Source organism: Pinus tabuliformis, chromosome 3_1 (genome assembly GCF_031772625.1).
Source record: "Pinus tabuliformis cultivar Carrire ecotype Pingquan chromosome 3_1, CPIR1, whole genome shotgun sequence".
In the NCBI taxonomy this organism is placed as follows: domain Eukaryota; kingdom Viridiplantae; phylum Streptophyta; class Pinopsida; order Pinales; family Pinaceae; genus Pinus; species Pinus tabuliformis.
This window is the reverse complement of record NC_142301.1, coordinates 45476394-45494708: the sequence shown is the minus strand read 5'-3', so window position 1 is coordinate 45494708 and position 18315 is coordinate 45476394.

Here is an 18315-nt window from a genome sequence, read left to right as displayed (position 1 = left end):
CTGGAACACCAGAAACAGCAACTGTTCAGTTGCTGCCACCAGAAACAGCAACTGACTAAAGCAGGTAAATCCTCATTTTGCAATGGTTGAAACATCTGGAACAACAATCGCCTAACAGAAGCAATAACCGTCTGAAGTTGTCAGAACAATACGTTGCAGAATGGGAATAAGTGCGAAGTCTGTTGAAAACGAAGAAACAATGGAGCTAGGGTTCACTCTGAGCAAGAAGGCATTCCTGGGTGCGGCCGTTGTGCCCCATCCTGACGCCGGCTTGAAGGGCAGTCATGGCGGCCACGATGCAGGGCGGCAATGGTGGCGTTTTTATTATTCGAATGCATCGTACATGCCTGGACTCTCAGGCTTATTTCTAGCACATGGGCTCTCGGCGGTATGCCCTTACAGGCCAACTGAAATGCTATGGTCGCCCTGTATTTTGTCGAATCAAACGGGTATGGGGGCTCGACGGCTGCAATGGGTTCCCCTCCACATTTTGTTTTACGTACAGGTAGCGGCACAAGCGGATTTTACGCCCAGTAGTGACTCCGGGTCTGAGAAGGGGCTTTTGCCTGCCCAAGGTATGCAGAAGGGGGTAACGCTGGGACTTCCCGGAGGTATATCGGGCCCGGGGGTGGACACAGATCCTTTGCAGGATTACCATGAAACTCAGACCTGCTCATTGATTTTGGCAATGGAGGCGTGGACACAAAATCCTTTGTATGCCAACATATGCTCAGAGCGGCCCTCGGTGGCATTTGCCCTTTTCAATGTCGCGCGCCCTGGAGGTTACAAGCGAGAGGAAGGCACCAGGAACCTGGCAGATCATGGTACCGAAATAGAGCGGTGCTCTGCATTGACATCCTGGCTATCATCTGGACAGGGAAAACCCAGTAAAATAGTTAGGGGACAGATCACAGAGGATTCTCCTGAGCGGGGAGTTGAGACGGGGAATACCACAAATGAGCTGCATAAAAACAGGGGAGCAATGGATATTACACAGAACACATGCAAACCACAGAAGCTCCCCCACAAAGAGCCAGATCCACATTACCAAGATGAAAACAGGATTCAAATCTTCATAAAATCTACTGGGGGCGGACACCGTTGCATGAGACTCCGTATGGGCTCAAACATACAAGAGATTAAAAAAGAAATACAACATCAATTTGGAATACCATCAAATCATCAAAACCTGATTTGTGCCGGTCGTAGCCTACAGGACCATCATTCTATACAGGAATATGGGATCTCTCAAGATACAACCATAGTTCTTAATCTAAGGCTGCGCGGTGGATGCAAAGGATCCGGTTCAAAGACGCCAGCTTCATTTCGTGATGCAGTCAAGGGAAAAGAAAAATTGCAGAACAAACCAGTGATACTAACAGAGCTACCAAGCCCATATATAGTAGATCAAAAGCTGGAATCCCCAATGCTCCAAGTTACAATGCCAGAGGTCACAGATCTACACTCTGTCCTCACCAAAACTGCTATAATATGTAGATTCAATGGCTTCTGGCCTAAATCTGATGCGTTACATCAGTGGATATATTCCAATTGGACTCCAGACTGCGATATACATCTATGTTCAAAAGGCTTCTTCATTGTTAGCTTCCATACAGAAGAAGAAAGGGACAGTATCATTACTGAGGGGCCCTGGTTTTGGGGTAATGCTGGTCTTTTTGTTACCCCTTGGTTCGCTGATTTTGATGCAAACACTATGAAAATCACAACAATGCCTGTTTGGGTCAGGCTTCATAATCTCCCATTACATTTCTGGCATCATTCAGTTCTAGCCGCCATTGGGAATACCTTAGGGAAATTCATAAAAATGGATGAGGACAGAGTTTGCAGAGGAATCTTCTCCTTCGCCAGAATTTGCGTTGAAGTGGATATGAGTCAGGGGCTGCCTGATCATATCTCACTAAATTTTAACAGCACACAGTGGCTTCAGCCCCTTGACTATGAAAACACCGCATTCAGATGTCGCAGCAGCAGGCAAACAGGACACCTACAATATTCATGTCCCCTGGTTAAAAAGAATCCCAAAGGAAACAAGAACAGGAAAAAAAAGCCCAATGGGTGGCAGCACACGGAACCGCTGGAAGAAGAGGACATACTGTCAGAACAGGCAGTTAACCAAGAGGAATCTGACACAAATATGGAACAGCAGGGTCCACAAAATGATATCTCCCCAGACCCTCATCTGGAAGCACCCCAAATTCAATCCCAGCAAAATCCTCACCTGGATGTAGGCGGCATCAAAAGAACTCATGGCTCGGAAGGCTCTGAATCTGACAAGGAATTACCAGTAAACACTCTGGAGTCCATGCAGGCTATCATTGTTCCCTCTCCTGACTCACAGGGTTGGCGTAGAGTGGAGAAGAAAAAGGGCCGCAAAGTTTAGGCTTGCGGTTATTTGTAAATTATTTTCTTTTTATTTGTACCTGTCCTTCTCATGGACAGTTTTCTGCATATGCTACAAGCATCTAAAACATGTAATTTTCTTCATTTTATGAATATAAATTACGAACTCTATTTTCCCCGGAAAAAAAACAATACGTTGCAGAGGCTGATATAGCATGATCAGCCACTGTCCAAAATTGGCAAAACATAGTCGCAGATATTGGAACACCAGGAGCAGCACGAGAGCTTTACGGGAACAGTTAATATTTACCAGATCAGCAACAATGGTGGAACAGCCAAGGATTGTACGAGGATCTCAAAGGGACGGTCGAAATCTATCAGCTGTGCAACAGCAAAAGGATCCGATATGATAAAATTACATACTGTTGTAACAGCATTTCTTATTTTCGTACAAAAGGGTCAACTAGACGGGTAACGACAATCTATTGTAATAGATGTCTCCTCTATAAAGAGGAGACATCTAGGGGGGGAGAGAGCAGTAACAGGGGTACTGTATTATAGAGCAAGTCTAAAACCTTTATTGTAACCTGAAATTTTGGCAGATGAATAAAGCATTGTTCTAAGCATTTTTACTTAGTATCTGTGTCCTGGGGAATCTTGTGAAGGGGACAGGGCCCACCTTCTTCACAAGATTCACCCATTTCTTTTCTGTTGAGTGTGTGTGTGACTTCTGTGTGGCATTGCTTCTGATATTTCCCTTTGCTGATACTATGTTTTCTTAATCAATTGGCGCTGTAAAAGAGTGTGTCACCAGTGATTAGGAATTGCAGTGTGCATTGGCAAATTGATCACAGGGGCAGGTGCTGAACATCCTTACCCTGAGGATAGGGTCCTGATCCTCTGTTACAAGACAGCCATCATTTCTTTCAGCAGATTTGTTACCTTTAGTTCATTGTTTTCATTTCATTTCTGCAATAGATCATAACTGCTGTAACACAGAGTAAGGGTTTGATAAAAAGTAGATTTATTTATACTATAGCTTTTAATACTTTTAGAATTAAGTGCATACAGTACGAGGTCACCTTTGAAACAAAAGGACTTTCCCGGGTTGACAATTTAATGTGGTACTCGACCGTTTAATAAATAAACAATTCGAGCAGCCAACAGTATACATCAGGATACCAATTGCACTCAAAATTAAAGGGACTCTTGCAGGAAAATATGTTACTCTTTCTATCTCGCCCACTGAAAATAAAAATTATATAAACCCTAAACTCGCTAACTGATTGGTGATTCTTGATTCAAATATAATCAGAAGATTAGACCTCCAAAGCACAAAACAATATTACATAACGAATTTACAATAAACATTAAGGATTATGCATTTATATCACAATTCTTTGTTCAATCCCTATGGAGCGATTGAGGTGACACAATTTTGGGTTCACCCTGGATGGAATCACTAGTGTCACTTATTTTAAATATGAAATAGAAGATTTGACATTTTCCTACAAAAAGAACAAAAATAACACTACAGTATGTTACATTGAAGCCATATCCAATAACATCGAAAGACATAAAAGATATCTCAAAAATAATTCTTCAAGAGAACTAGAAGTCAATGCAAAATATGCAAAAAGAAGTTGAAAATATTATCATAGAAAAAATGAAGAAGTTACTCGCCTAAAGGACCACAATGAGAAAGTATTGACTCAAATAAAGAAACTTAAAAACGATAAGAAATCTTGAAAAACAAATTAAGAAAAAAGGATTCAAGTCTTCATACGTGACAATCCAAGTTGAAGAAAAAGGAATGAACATTGATCCAATCAATATCACACAAATCATGAAGATGACAAACCAGTTGAAATAAAAACGTATTCAGATGTTTCATTTCAGACGACGAAAACTCTAAGTGAAGATTTTCTAACCAACTCATCAACATCAGTACTTGAAGTAAATCAGGAAATTTCCACATGCATGATAAGGGAAAATCAAATCACAAGAACTCCTTATTGACACTTGAATCACAAGAGAAAACATCTAAACCAATCTGCTTATCTGTATCACTCAAAAAACAAAAAAATAGATTTATGTTCCAAAGAATATTGATGTCTACACAGTCAAGTCTTACGATAACAATTTATCCCAACTATCAAATAATTGCAAAGTTCCATAGAAGATTGATTTAGGATGGTTAAATCCCTTCTCATTTCAAAAATTTTGTTTATCACTCAGAGGATCTTATCATCTAGTATCATCGAAGATGACAACTCGAAGGACTCTGAAAGATACAAATAGATTATAAGACAAAGAAATAGATGACACGGCTTATTAGCAATAAGCTTTGAGGACAGAGCTTTATGAAGAGGAAGGAAATGTTATGAATATAATTAATAATATAAATATAAATATAAATAATAATTATTAGTATAGAAGATGCATGTCTCTAAGGACATGACCATTCATGAAGGGGCACCTTCCTATGTATATAAGCGGACCCTCATTTTTAACAATCTCATCTCATATCACTTCTATTCAATATTTTTATATAAGTATATTATTCATCCCGTGATGGAACTTATTATATTCTGAACATTTTTTTTGCATATGAACCTTGCTCGTTACATATGACCATACCAGTGGGCATGGAGCCAACACAACTTGCATCCTCCAAACGTTAGAAACTAGGACAATACTAGAGGGGGTGAATCCGTATTGTAGGAATTTTAGAACTTTCTTTCACTTGTAAAAGGATACTTGTACACCATGAAATACTTAAGAAGTTCATTCATATGAGCATAACAAGAAGTAACACAAAGAAAAACACAAATTCTTCAAACTTTTATTCAATTCCTTCACAAGGAAAGCTACTACTTATTGTTACAAAGTTGTTTGGATATAACCAGCGGGAAGCTACCACTCCTCGATTTATCAGCTACAACTTAAAGGAGCTACAACCCCTAGTTTTATCAGCTGCTACTAAAAGGAGCTGCAACCCTTGCCTTGCAAGCTGCTGCTTACATGACCTCAATGATTCATCTTTCATACTCAAATCATGACGGCCAAATCCTTACATAAACAATTAAATTTTTCGCTTCAAACACTCATCACAAACAGCTTCTGCAATCTCTTATTACTGGTAAATCCACTATCCACTCCTACAACATCAATTCATCCCAACTCACACATCACACACTTGACACAAACTTGCTCAATTGATTTTGATTATAAAGAATTTTGAACTGATCTTTTTGGATTGAAACTTTAGTTAAATTTCGCTTGAATGGTTTCATGGATCTTTATTTTATTTATTTTTCCTTTGTTCTGCTTTTGTCAAGTCATCTCAATGTGTTCTTCAAGTCTTCAAACTTCGCTTTGTTGTTTTTCTGTGAAAATTTGAGTTAAAATGTTGTTTTCCTCACATCTTGTGAGTTACAGGATTTAGCAAGGATTTTTCTATTTTAAGAGAGCTCCAACTTTGGTGGAACTGCTAAATCTGCATCTAATCTGGTTCATGTCACTAATAACGTTGCCACTAATATATTTATTCCTGCTTTAGAGCTTTTATTACTCTTGTTATGATTGGAATAACTTCCAAATTCCAAGCTACTAATTCATTTCATGCACAAACATACGGGCTTAAATAAAACGATGTCAAATGTAAAGTATGTGCCATAATCTCCAACATGTTGCCACATATATATAACTTCGCATATGCTCTGCTTTCTTATTGCTATGCTATAAAATATTTCAATTCTTTCATATAAATATTTCGCCAAATACAACTCTGTGTGCTTATTTCCATATAACCCTAAGTGTTATAGACATTTTTGTGCCTTACAGCTCTAAGCATGAAATTTCCATAAACCAAGGGATCCTAAGTCCCTAAAAGTGTTGTTCCAGCCCCTAAAGGAACAAGGTCAACAAATTACAGCTTCTCCCAGAAGTTCTCCACCAGAAACTGCTCAGAATCAGTCAAATCAGGATCATTTCAGTTGCTCCACTAGCTAGCTGTGTTGCATAGCACCCAAGTACACTAGCTAGGTGCGTTGCAATGCACCTAAATGCACTACCAGGGTGCGTTGAGCGGGAAATGACAAATGGCAGTGCCATTCCGCGAGGTGGAAAGACAATGGAAGCTTCCAGAATCTTCTCCAATGACACTTGCCTCACTGAGTTCGACCAAGGATGAGTAAGAGGCTCTCAGTCTCCAAGTGGAAGCAAGAACTGACAGAGAGAAGCCACTAGTCAAATCATAAGCTGACTCATCCTCTTTGCATACATCTATATATGGATCCCTCATCCCAGAGATCCAGAGGCTGGAATTTTGTACATTGCAGAGAATTGCTGTTGGTTTTGAGATAGATATCAGAGTATTGGGTGATTTATGCTTTGTTGGAGGTGAAGAGGGGATTCCTTTACTGGGAGGTTGATGCTGGATCAGGAATCATCGGTTGTAACTCCTCCTGGATCTTCTTGTTATATCAATAAAACTATTTGAGTTTCTCCTTTTTGTAATGCTTGTGTATCATTGATGTTTGTTACATTTGTATGTTTAGCTTAAATCTGATCCTAAGCTATTTATGAATATAAATCCATGTCTTTGTGTAGTTTTCTTCTTCTGTGATCTTACAGGAACTTGGTGAAGCTGGGCAAGTAAGGGAGCAGGTAGCTGGAAGCTGTCAAAGAGAAGAGAGATTGGATCAAAGGACTAGCGCAAGACACCGGTTGGTTCATCCTATTCCTCTTCGTTTATAGTTCATAAAGAAGAATACGAAAGTAGTTTTCCCTGTTTGTTTCTAAGGTCACTGTCACACCTTAGTGGGATAGGGTCGTTCTGAATAGACACTTTTCCCGTTAACAAAATGGCGACTCCACTGGGGAACGTGTCTAGTTAGTTTGTTTGTGTTTCTCTTGTTGTTTGTTTCATAAACATAGAAGTAGCAATCGAACTGCATTTGCCATTAACAAATGCAAAGTAGACATCTGCTACTTCAATCCATTCATTGGATCTGTTTATGATTTGAACAGCTGATTCACAAATGATCTGATTGCCCTTTGTGATAGCTCTTAGACCTCTTTTAAATCTACCCTCTGATTGTGCATTACTGATTGCTTTTACTCGGCCAAAAACCATAGATTAAACTACAAACCGTGACCCAGAACCCGGATAGAATTCTCGTTTCTGCCCCAGCGCAGGCTCTGTGAAGAGATTCTGCATTTCAACGCAGTTCCCGAGAGGGCTACCTGCGCTGCAATCCAGTTTCTCTGTGTAACAGGTGCGCTGATCAGCCTAGCCTTGTGCAGCTGAGGTTCTTTGCTTCATTTTTTCAATTTTGTCTCTGATTTTTGCAGCCTGTGATCAGTGTATGTGTCTGTTTAAAAACCCCTTTTCTTTGCCTTAATTCCGCCTCCTTTGTACAAAAAGACTGTAGATGTTTTTGTGTGTTTGTTACATCATTTACAGTTTTCCATTGAAAAAGTAGAATAGTCATACTGTCGTCCTTTGATTTAGATCTATCGTAAGTGTCGATTTTGATCTTAGGAGAAAGTTTATTTGTTGTTGACAGTCGATTATGATTTTACTTTTGCCTTTGGTTTGAATTTGTGACTTTCTAGTGTCGAAACGAGTATTTATTTCAAAATCATAAAGTGTCGTAATCATCTCTACCTTTTGATTTCGAAAAGAAGCTTGTTTGTGTTTGTCACTTGAAAGCAAATTCAGATTTGTACATCAACTTTCTTTTTAGGCATCAATATTAAGAAAGTGAAAACAAATACATGCACATGTGCATTTGCATATTGATAGTCTGTTTGGCTTGATTTAGGAAAAGTGCATTTACAGTGTGCTCTTTGCTCTTTGAGAAAAGATTGTGTCTTTCTTTTCCCCTTGTAGCTAGGATTTTCATTGCTGAAAAGAGATAAAAGTTTGCTTATCATCTTTAGATTGCATTTTAGGAATTACATCTACATCTCGTGGTGAACCCAAAAGGCAAACTTCATAAGAAAGATCAACTTAAAATAAATTGAATGAATCTAACAACACTTTGGAACTTAACGCACAACATTTAGAGGTCTAGGCTAGAGACGTATTCCGGCGTCGTAAAGCCTGGTAACTGTTGTCCTCACTGATGGTTGGGTGATTCCTCCACTTTGAGACGATAAGTGCCAGTACGGACTTGTGCTCCCATGTACCGTCGAGTATATATTGGGAGACCCCTATAGGCTTAAAACCTTTTATCCATAGGAAGCCGTGTCGGCTGCCCTACTGATCGCAATGCACCGAACACAGCATTCGGGAAGATTGACTGTCGTACCGTAAAAAGTATTCTGCAGTTTTGCGATTGGTTTGGTACTCCCTCTACCTAGATCTCCAGAGCAGTCCCTTTCGTTCCTTTTCAGACTCCTTAACGGAAAAGGTCCATCTGAGCACTTGTCACTTCAGGCTTATTAAAAATCAAAGGAGACTAGAGTCATCTTTTGATTTTTCTCGACTCTTAAAAATTGAAAAAACAAGTTGTGTCAAAGCGTCTAAAAATTTATTTTAAACGGAATATTCATACCCTTTTCCTACGTTGATCTTACGTTGAGAAAATGGAGTCTACCAACCAAGGAATTCCCCTTGGTGGAAATCCTAGTCCCTTCTCCTCTTGGGGAGATGTTGGTGCACCCCATATGGCCACATTGTCGCTTCCAGGACTGACAATTAGCTTGCCAGTATGGCTCTTCTCAACCAATGTCGTTCAGAACACCACCATTCCTGAACAATCGAATCAGCAATTAGACGAGCCCAGAGTTGCCCACCAACCTTCTACTTCCTCTCCCCCTTCCTCTTCGCTTGATGGGGCTGGCAAAGCCAAAAGTCAAGTTCCTAAGGAGAAGAAGGAGAAGAAGAAGAAAGAGAAGAAGAAGAAGGAGCCTAAGACGAATGGGGGAAAACGAGTGTCGTCTAACGAAAATCCACACACTGCACCGAACAGGCCTAAATCGCCATGTGTCATTTGCAAAGGAGACCACTTTCACAGAGATTGTCCTTGCATCCCTCGGATACTAAGGGACTGGTCTCCTCGTTTGCACAATCCGGTGTCATCAACCTCTGATGATCATGTTGAAAGCACACCGTCAACTAGCGAAAGTGAAACCCTAGGACAAAAAGGGAAAGCTAGATTTCCTTGTAAACTATGCGAAGGCAATCATGCCGTCCACCGTTGTCCCTTCTTAGACGAAGCGAAAAGAGTTTTGGATGATCGTCCGGTTTCACCGTTACGACTTCCTCCTGGATATAAAAAACCCTTGCCGAGTCCGTTGCTAGTTGAGAATCCAGCTGGCCCGCTCAAGTGGTCGGCTGAAGCGCCTATCATTGAAGATAAACCATCTGAATCCATACCAGACGAAAGTCAAAAGGTCGAGGCGGCAGTTGACCTGGTCTTGCCTTCAGAGGTTTTATCTTTGGATGATACAGACACTGAAGAGAACAAGGATGACATCATCCAAATTCTCTTCATCAACACAGACTCCGATGAACATGGGGGCAATCTACCCATTCCCTTACCGCAGGAGGGAAGTTCGTCAGAGACATACCCGGTCGTTGACTCGGTCCCACCTCCAAGCAACCTAGTTGTCTCCTTCGACTGGAATCAACTAGGCAGACCCCGTTTACCAGCAAGCATACCATTCTGAATTATCGTTCAAATATATAGAATGGTCATGGCTGGTACCATCATAGATGAGGGGGCTTTTGTGAGTATCCTTTCCTCTATTGCTTGGAAAGCGCTTGGTTCGCCATCGCTGTTGCTTGAGATGAGAAATCTGACAGGCTTTGATAAAGGAACCAGTCGACCTTTAGGGATCCTTTCCGATGTGCCCGTAACATTGAGAAGGAAGACAGTTCAAATGAACATAATGGTCATTCAAGGACCCTTGGATTATAACCTACTCCTTGGATGAGACTATATTTATTGCATGGGAGCCATCATCTCCTCACTCTTTAGAGTAATGTGTTTTCCGCACGAAGGAAGAGTGGTCAAGCTCGTGGACCAGCTTTCATTTCCCGGATCACGCATAGCAAATAGTCATATACCATCCCTAAATGGTCTCTTCACGTAAGAAATGTCTCAATCCCCAGTCCGTCCTCCCGATGAGCGCGAGTAATTCAGAGGGATATGACTGAAACCCAGGGGGCATGCGTCCTGGTCTGCTTCGGCAGGAAAACTTCGGGTATAGGGTAGGTTTCCGCGGGAGAATATGACTAGTCTGTACCCCGTCCGTCGGTGGAAGAGGGGTTATTCGAGAATAAGATTCTCTTGTCAAAGTTATGTGAGTGGCGGACGTCGTTGCTCACCTTTGTTTATCTCGGTAGACATCGCCGAAGAAGTGTTTTGTTTGCACCGCGAATAGAACAATCTTTGGGTAACCTGTAAGAGGTAGGCCTTTCCTGATAGAACAAATGTTTTGTCTGCAAATTGAGGGGTAACCTTGAAACCATATTTTATACCTGGGGGCATGCAAACCTTTTGGAGTGCAAGCAAAGAGCGATTATTTATCTGTTTTTTGGATTAGTCGTTTCCTAACTTGCATAAAGAAAGGATGTGGGGCAAAAATCTAAAAGTTGCCATTTTATATGAGACATTCTTATCATATGACTGGATTAATCGAGCAGTTTTAACACATAGTTCAAGCTCATTAAAAAATAAACATAAGACATGAGCAAATGTTTCCACCCGCGTTTAAGCTCATTAAAAAATGAACTATTCCTCGGTAAATAACCACCGTGAATGAAGCATTTCAGCCATTAAAGCCTTGGTCGTGTTTGCACCGTCACCTCCACTTTTCCATTGGCCGATCATTCACCTCCATTTGATTTTTTACCCATTTTGAGGAACAGCTGCGAAGAGTGATTTCACTAGCTATCCTTGTGACACTGCCGTGATTGGAAAATTCCAAACCTTACCTGGAATCAGCTGTTACCCATTTTATCACTCGTTCCTCAAAAGACGAGTCTTCTTTAAGCTCTTTTCAACTGACTCGTAAAATATGAAAAGATTGCCGAGTTTTGGCCTTCCAGCTCGTTAAAGCGACCGGAAGTGCTATCCCTCCTCTAGATTTTAATCTTTTTGGACCTGAGGGATTATTGCACAAAAAGATCGAGCGCTTGTTTTGTTCGGCTCGTTAAAACTATCGAAAATTCATCCCTTCTGTATTGTTTTATACTTTTTCGGACTTAAGGGATTAGATGACGAAAAATGAATTTTGGAGTTACCTTTACGTACCTTTTCAGACTCTCTAAAAATGAAAAGGACCGAGTTATCTTTGTCGTTAAACTCGTTAAAAAGATTAATAGCGACAAACTTGTCTTTAGACGAGAACGAGTTTCACTATCGCTAGGCTCATTAAAACATAGCGATGGGTTTGCCCGAAGGGCAAATTATAGAACAAGCATATGTTATCCTCCTCAATCTTGACAAAAGTAAAGAGGTACTGGTCAGCAATGACTGGGGAAAAATTGGGAAGAAAACTCAAAGAATCTTTATTGGTAGCAAGTCGCTCTTGAACATGACACTTCCATTCCGTGCCTACGTCGGGTTGGGTTGTTTCATTCACCGGTCACATCACCATGGCCGCGCCATACCATCCACATTTGGGGTAAATGCTACCAATCCATCACATAAGTGTCGCCGACATGTTCAAGAGAAGTCATCCAGAGAAGTCGCCCGTGTCCCATCCACTACCATACATTATACTTCATTCTTTCATGACCGCCATCCTGAACCATATATCATCAAATCGTTTTCACCTCCATCAAAATCATTTGCTCCGTTCCGTGTCATTGATGTGGGATTCATTAAGGCCCTCCTTTGACGGGTCACTTCTTGTCGACATCAGCTCATTATCCAAGAAGTTGATCTAGGGACACCCCCTTCAGTACTTTGAAGCTTGCATGCCTCAATGGCAAGTTTCTCGCTTCCGGCGACAGGTATACATCAATGACCTTCGACCGAAAGATTTTGCGTGGTGTTCGACGCCAAGTCCTTTATTCACACCACGTGAATTGTACTACAGTACCTTGAGGGTCATCATCATTATCGGTGATTCCTCTCGCGCTTGTTAACAGTTTACACCATTGACTGGTAATCAAGCGATGTCTTTCCATGTTCGACTTCAAAACATTTCTCACATGGATCGACTTGTACTTCGAGTGAAGATCGGACGAGATTGAAGACCCCGGATCTAGTTTCATCCATCCGGGCTGCGATATATATTCAGGAAATAAAGACATTGAAATGTACAGCACTGCAGCACAGATAATCATCCTACCAAAAGGATGATGGCTCTATCAGAATCATCAGTCTACCATCAGACGATTGTCTGTCCTATGTACATGAAAATGAATTTATAAAGCTGAGCATGGGAATGCCCGCCTGAGCTAGATCATGAAAACAGTATGAAGATAATGTATTGTATTGTATCTTATTACAGGTCTCCTCCCAGCATTGAAAGAACTTCGGATCCTCCTAATAAAGCATTTCACCCGATAAACGGCCTCATACTTTAGGGGGCAACTGTTATAGACATTTTTGTGCCTTACAGCTCTAAGCATGAAATTTCCATAAACCAAGGGATCCTAAGTCCCTAAAAGTGTTTTTCCAGCCCCTAAAGGAACAAGGTCAACAAATTACAGCTTCTCCCAGAAGTTCTCCACCAAAAACTGCTCAGAATCAGTCAAATCAGGATCATTTCAGTTGCTCCACTAGCTAGCTGCGTTGCATAGCACCCAAGTACACTAGCTAGGTGCATTGCAACGCACCTAAATGCACAACCAGGGTGCGTTGAGTGGGAAATGACAAATGGCAGTGCCATTCCGCGAGGTGGAAAGACAATGGAAGCTTCCAGAATCTTCTCCAATGACACTTGCCTCACTGAGTTCGACCAAGGATGAGTAAGAGGCTCTCAGTCTCCAAGTGGAAGCAAGAACTGACAGAGAGAAGTCACTAGTCAAATAATAAGCTGACTCATCCTCTTTGCATACATCTATATATGGATCCCTCATCCCAGAGATCCAGAGGCTGGAATTTTGTACATTGCAGAGAATTGTTGTTGGTTTTGAGATAGATATCAGAGTATTGGGTGATTTATGCTTTGTTGGAGGTGAAGAAGAATACGAAAGTAGTTTTCCCTGTTTGTTTCTAAGGTCACTGTCACACCTTAGTGGGATAGGGTCGTTCTGAATAGACACTTTTCCCGTTAACAAAATGGCGACTCCACTGGGGAACGTGTCTAGTTAGTTTGTTTGTGTTTCTCTTGTTGTTTGTTTCATAAACATAGAAGTAGCAATCGAACTGCATTTGCGATTAACAAATGCAAAGTAGACATCTGCTACTTCAATCCATTCACTGGATTTGTTTATGATTTGAACAGCTGATTCACAAATGATCCGATTGCCCTTTGTGATAGCTCTTAGACCTCTTTTAAATCTACCCTCTGATTGTGCATTACTGATTGCTTTTACTCGGCCAAAAAACATAGATTAAACTGCAAACCGTGACCCAGAACCCGGATAGAATTCTCGTTTCTGCCCTAGCGTAGGCTCTGTGAAGAGATTCTGCATTTCAACGCAGTTCCCGAGAGGGCTACCTGCGCTGCAATCCAGTTTCTCTGTGTAACAGGTGCGCTGATCAGCCTAGCCTTGTGCAGCTGAGGTTCTTTGCTTCATTTTTTCAATTTTGTCTCTGATTTTTGCAGCCTGTGATCAGTGTATGTGTCTGTTTAAAAACCCCTTTTCTTTGCCTTAATTCCACCTCCTTTGTACAAAAAGGCTGTAGATGTTTTTGTGTGTTTGTTACATCATTTACAGTTTTCCATTGAAAAAGTAGAATAGTCATACTGTCGTCCTTTGATTTAGATCTGTCGTAAGTGTCGATTTTGATCTTAGGAGAAAGTTTATTTGTTGTTGACAGTCGATTATGCTTTTACTTTTGCCTTTGGTTTGAATTTGTGACTTTCTAGTGTCGAAACGAGTATTTATTTCAAAATCATAAAGTGTCGTAATCATCTCTACCTTTTGATTTCGAAAAGAAGCTTGTTTGTGTTTGTCACTTGAAAGCAAATTCAAATTTTTACATCAACTTTCTTTTTAGGCATCAATATTAAGAAAGTGAAAACAAATACATGCACATGTGCATTTGCATATTGATAGTCTGTTTGGCTTGATTTAGGAAAAGTGCATTTACAGTGTGCTCTTTGCTCTTTGAGAAAAGATTGTGTCTTTCTTTTCCCCTTGTAGCTAGGATTTTCATTGCTGAAAAGAGATAAAAGTTTGCTTATCATCTTTAGATTGCATTTTAGGAATTACATCTACATCTCGTGGTGAACCCAAAAGGCAAACTTCATAAGAAAGATCAACTTAAAATAAATTGAATGAATCTAACAACACTTTGGAACTTAACGCACAACATTTAGAGGTCTAGGCTAGATACGTATTCCGGCGTCGTAAAGCCTGGTAACTGTTGTCCTCACTGATGGTTGGGTGATTCCTCCACTTTGAGACGATAAGTGCCAGTACGGACTTGTGCTCCCATGTACCGTCGAGTATATATTGGGAGACCCCTATAGGCTTAAAACCTTTTATCCATAGGAAGCCGTGTCGGCTGCCCTACTGATCGCAATGCACCGAACACAGCATTCGGGAAGATTGACTGTCGTACCGTAAAAAGTATTCTGCAGTTTTGCGATTGGTTTGGTACTCCCTCTACCTAGATCTCCAGAGCAGTCCCTTTCGTTCCTTTTCAGACTCCTTAACGGAAAAGGTCCATCTGAGCACTTGTCACTTCAGGTTTATTAAAAATCAAAGGAGACTAGAGTCATCTTTTGATTTTTCTCGACTCTTAAAAATTGAAAAAACAAGTTGTGTCAAAGCGTCTAAAAATTTATTTTAAACGGAATATTCATACCCTTTTCCTACGTTGATCTTACGTTGAGAAAATGGAGTCTACCAACCAAGGAATTCCCCTTGGTGGAAATCCTAGTCCCTTCTCCTCTTGGGGAGATGTTGGTGCACCCCATATGGCCACATTGTCGCTTCCAGGACTGACAATTAGCTTGCCAGTATGGCTCTTCTCAACCAATGTCGTTCAGAACACCACCATTCCTGAACAATCGAATCAGCAATTAGACGAGCCCAGAGTTGCCCACCAACCTTCTACTTCCTCTCCCCCTTCCTCTTCGCTTGATGGGGCTGGCAAAGCCAAAAGTCAAGTTCCTAAGGAGAAGAAGGAGAAGAAGAAGAAGGAGCCAAAGACGAATGGGGGAAAACGAGTGTCGTCTAATGAAAATCCACACACTGCACCGAACAGGCCTAAATCGCCATGTGTCATTTGCAAAGGAGACCACTTTCACAGAGATTGTCCTTGCATCCCTCGGATACTAAGGGACTGATCTCCTCGTTTGCACAATCCGGTGTCATCAACCTCTGATGATCATGTTGAAAGCACACCGTCAACTAGCGAAAGTGAAACCCTAGGACAAAAAGGGAAAGCTAGATTTCCTTGTAAACTATGCGAAGGCAATCATGCCGTCCACCGTTGTCCCTTCTTAGACGAAGCGAAAAGAGTTTTGGATGATCGTCCGGTTTCACCGTTACGACTTCCTCCTGGATATAAAAAACCCTTGCCGAGTCCGTTGCTAGTTGAGAATCCAGCTGGCCCGCTCAAGTGGTCGGCTGAAGCGCCTATCATTGAAGATAAACCATCTGAATCCATACCAGACGAAAGTCAAAAGGTCGAGGCGGCAGTTGACCTGGTCTTGCCTTCAGAGGTTTTATCTTTGGATGATACAGTCACTGAAGAGAACAAGGATGACATCGTCCAAATTCTCTTCATCAACACAGACTCCGATGAACATGGGGGCAATCTACCCATTCCCTTACCGCAGGAGGGAAGTTCGTCAGAGACATACCCGGTCGTCGACTCGGTCCCACCTCCAAGCAACCTAGTTGTCTCCTTCGACTGGAATCAACTAGGCAGACCCCGTTTACCAGCAAGCATACCATTCTGAATTATCGTTCAAATATATAGAATGGTCATGGCTGGTACCATCATAGATGAGGGGGCTTCTGTGAGTATCCTTTCCTCTATTGCTTGGAAAGCGCTTGGTTCGCCATCGTTGTTGCCTGAGATGAGAAATCTGACAGGCTTTGATAAAGGAACCAGTCGACCTTTAGGGATCCTTCCCGATGTACCCGTAACATTGAGAAGGAAGACAGTTCAAATGAACGTAATGGTCGTTCAAGGACCCTTGGATTATAACCTACTCCTTGGACGAGACTATATTTATTGCATGGGAGCCATCGTCTCCTCACTCTTTAGAGTAATGTGTTTTCCGCACGAAGGAAGAGTGGTCAAGCTCATGGACCAGCTTTCATTTCCCGGATCACGCATAGCAAATAGTCATATACCATCCCTAAATGGTCTCTTCACGCAAGAAATGTCTCAATCCACAGTCCGTCCTCCCGATGAGCGCGAGTAATTCAGAGGGATATGACTGAAACCCAGGGGGCATGCGTCCTGGTCTGCTTCGGCAGGAAAACTTCGGGTATAGGGTAGGTTTCCGCGGGAGAATATGACTAGTCTGTACCCCGTCCGTCGATGGAAGAGGGGTTATTCGAGAATAAGATTCTCTTGTCAAAGTTATGTGAGTGGCGGACGTCGTTGCTCACCTTTGTTTATCTCGGTAGACATCGCCGAAGAAGTGTTTTGTTTGCACCGCGAATAGAACAATCTTTGGGTAACCTGTAAGAGGTAGGCCTTTCCTGATAGAACAAATGTTTTGTCTGCAAATTGAGGGGTAACCTTGAAACCATATTTTATACCTGGGGGCATGCAAACCTTTTGGAGTGCAAGCAAAGAGCGATTATTTATCTGTTTTTTGGATTAGTCGTTTCCTAACTTGCATAAAGAAAGGATGTGGGGCAAAAATCTAAAAGTTGCCATTTTATATGAGACATTCTTATCATATGACTGGATTAATCGAGCAGTTTTAGCACATAGTTCAAGCTCATTAAAAAATAAACATAAGACATGAGCAAATGTTTCCACCCGCGTTTAAGCTCATTAAAAAATGAACTATTCCCTGGTAAATAACCACCGTGAATGAAGCATTTCAGCCATTAAAGCCTTGGTCGTGTTTGCACCGTCACCTCCACTTTTTCATTGGCCGATCATTCACCTCCATTTGATTTTTTACCCATTTTGAGGAACAGCTGCGAAGAGTGATTTCACTAGCTATCCTTGTGACACTGCCGTGATTGGAAAATTCCAAACCTTACCTGGAATCAGCTGCTACCCATTTTATCACTCGTTCCTCAAAAGACGAGTCTTCTTTAAGCTATTTTCAACTGACTCGTAAAATATGAAAAGATTGCCGAGTTTTGGCCTTCCAGCTTGTTAAAGTGACCGGAAGTGCTATCCCTCCTCTAGATTTTAATCTTTTTGGACCTTAGGGATTATTGCACAAAAAGATCGAGCGCTTGTTTTGTTCGGCTCGTTAAAACTATCGAAAATTCATCCCTTCTGTATTGTTTTATACTTTTTCGGACTTAAGGGATTAGATGACGAAAAAGGAATTTTGGAGTTACCTTTATGTACCTTTTCAGACTCTCTAAAAATGAAAAGGACCGAGTTATCTTTGTCGTTAAACTCGTTAAAAAGATTAATAGCGACAAACTTGTCTTTAGACGAGAACGAGTTTCACTATCGCTAGGCTCGTTAAAACATAGCGATGGGTTTGCCCGAAGGGAAAATTATAGAACAAGCGTATGTTATCCTCCTCAATCTTGACAAAAATAAAGAGGTACTGGTCAGCAATGACTGGGGAAAAATTGGGAAGAAAACTCAAAGAATCTTTATTGGTAGCAAGTCGCTCTTGAACATGACACTTCCATTCCGTGCCTAAGTCGAG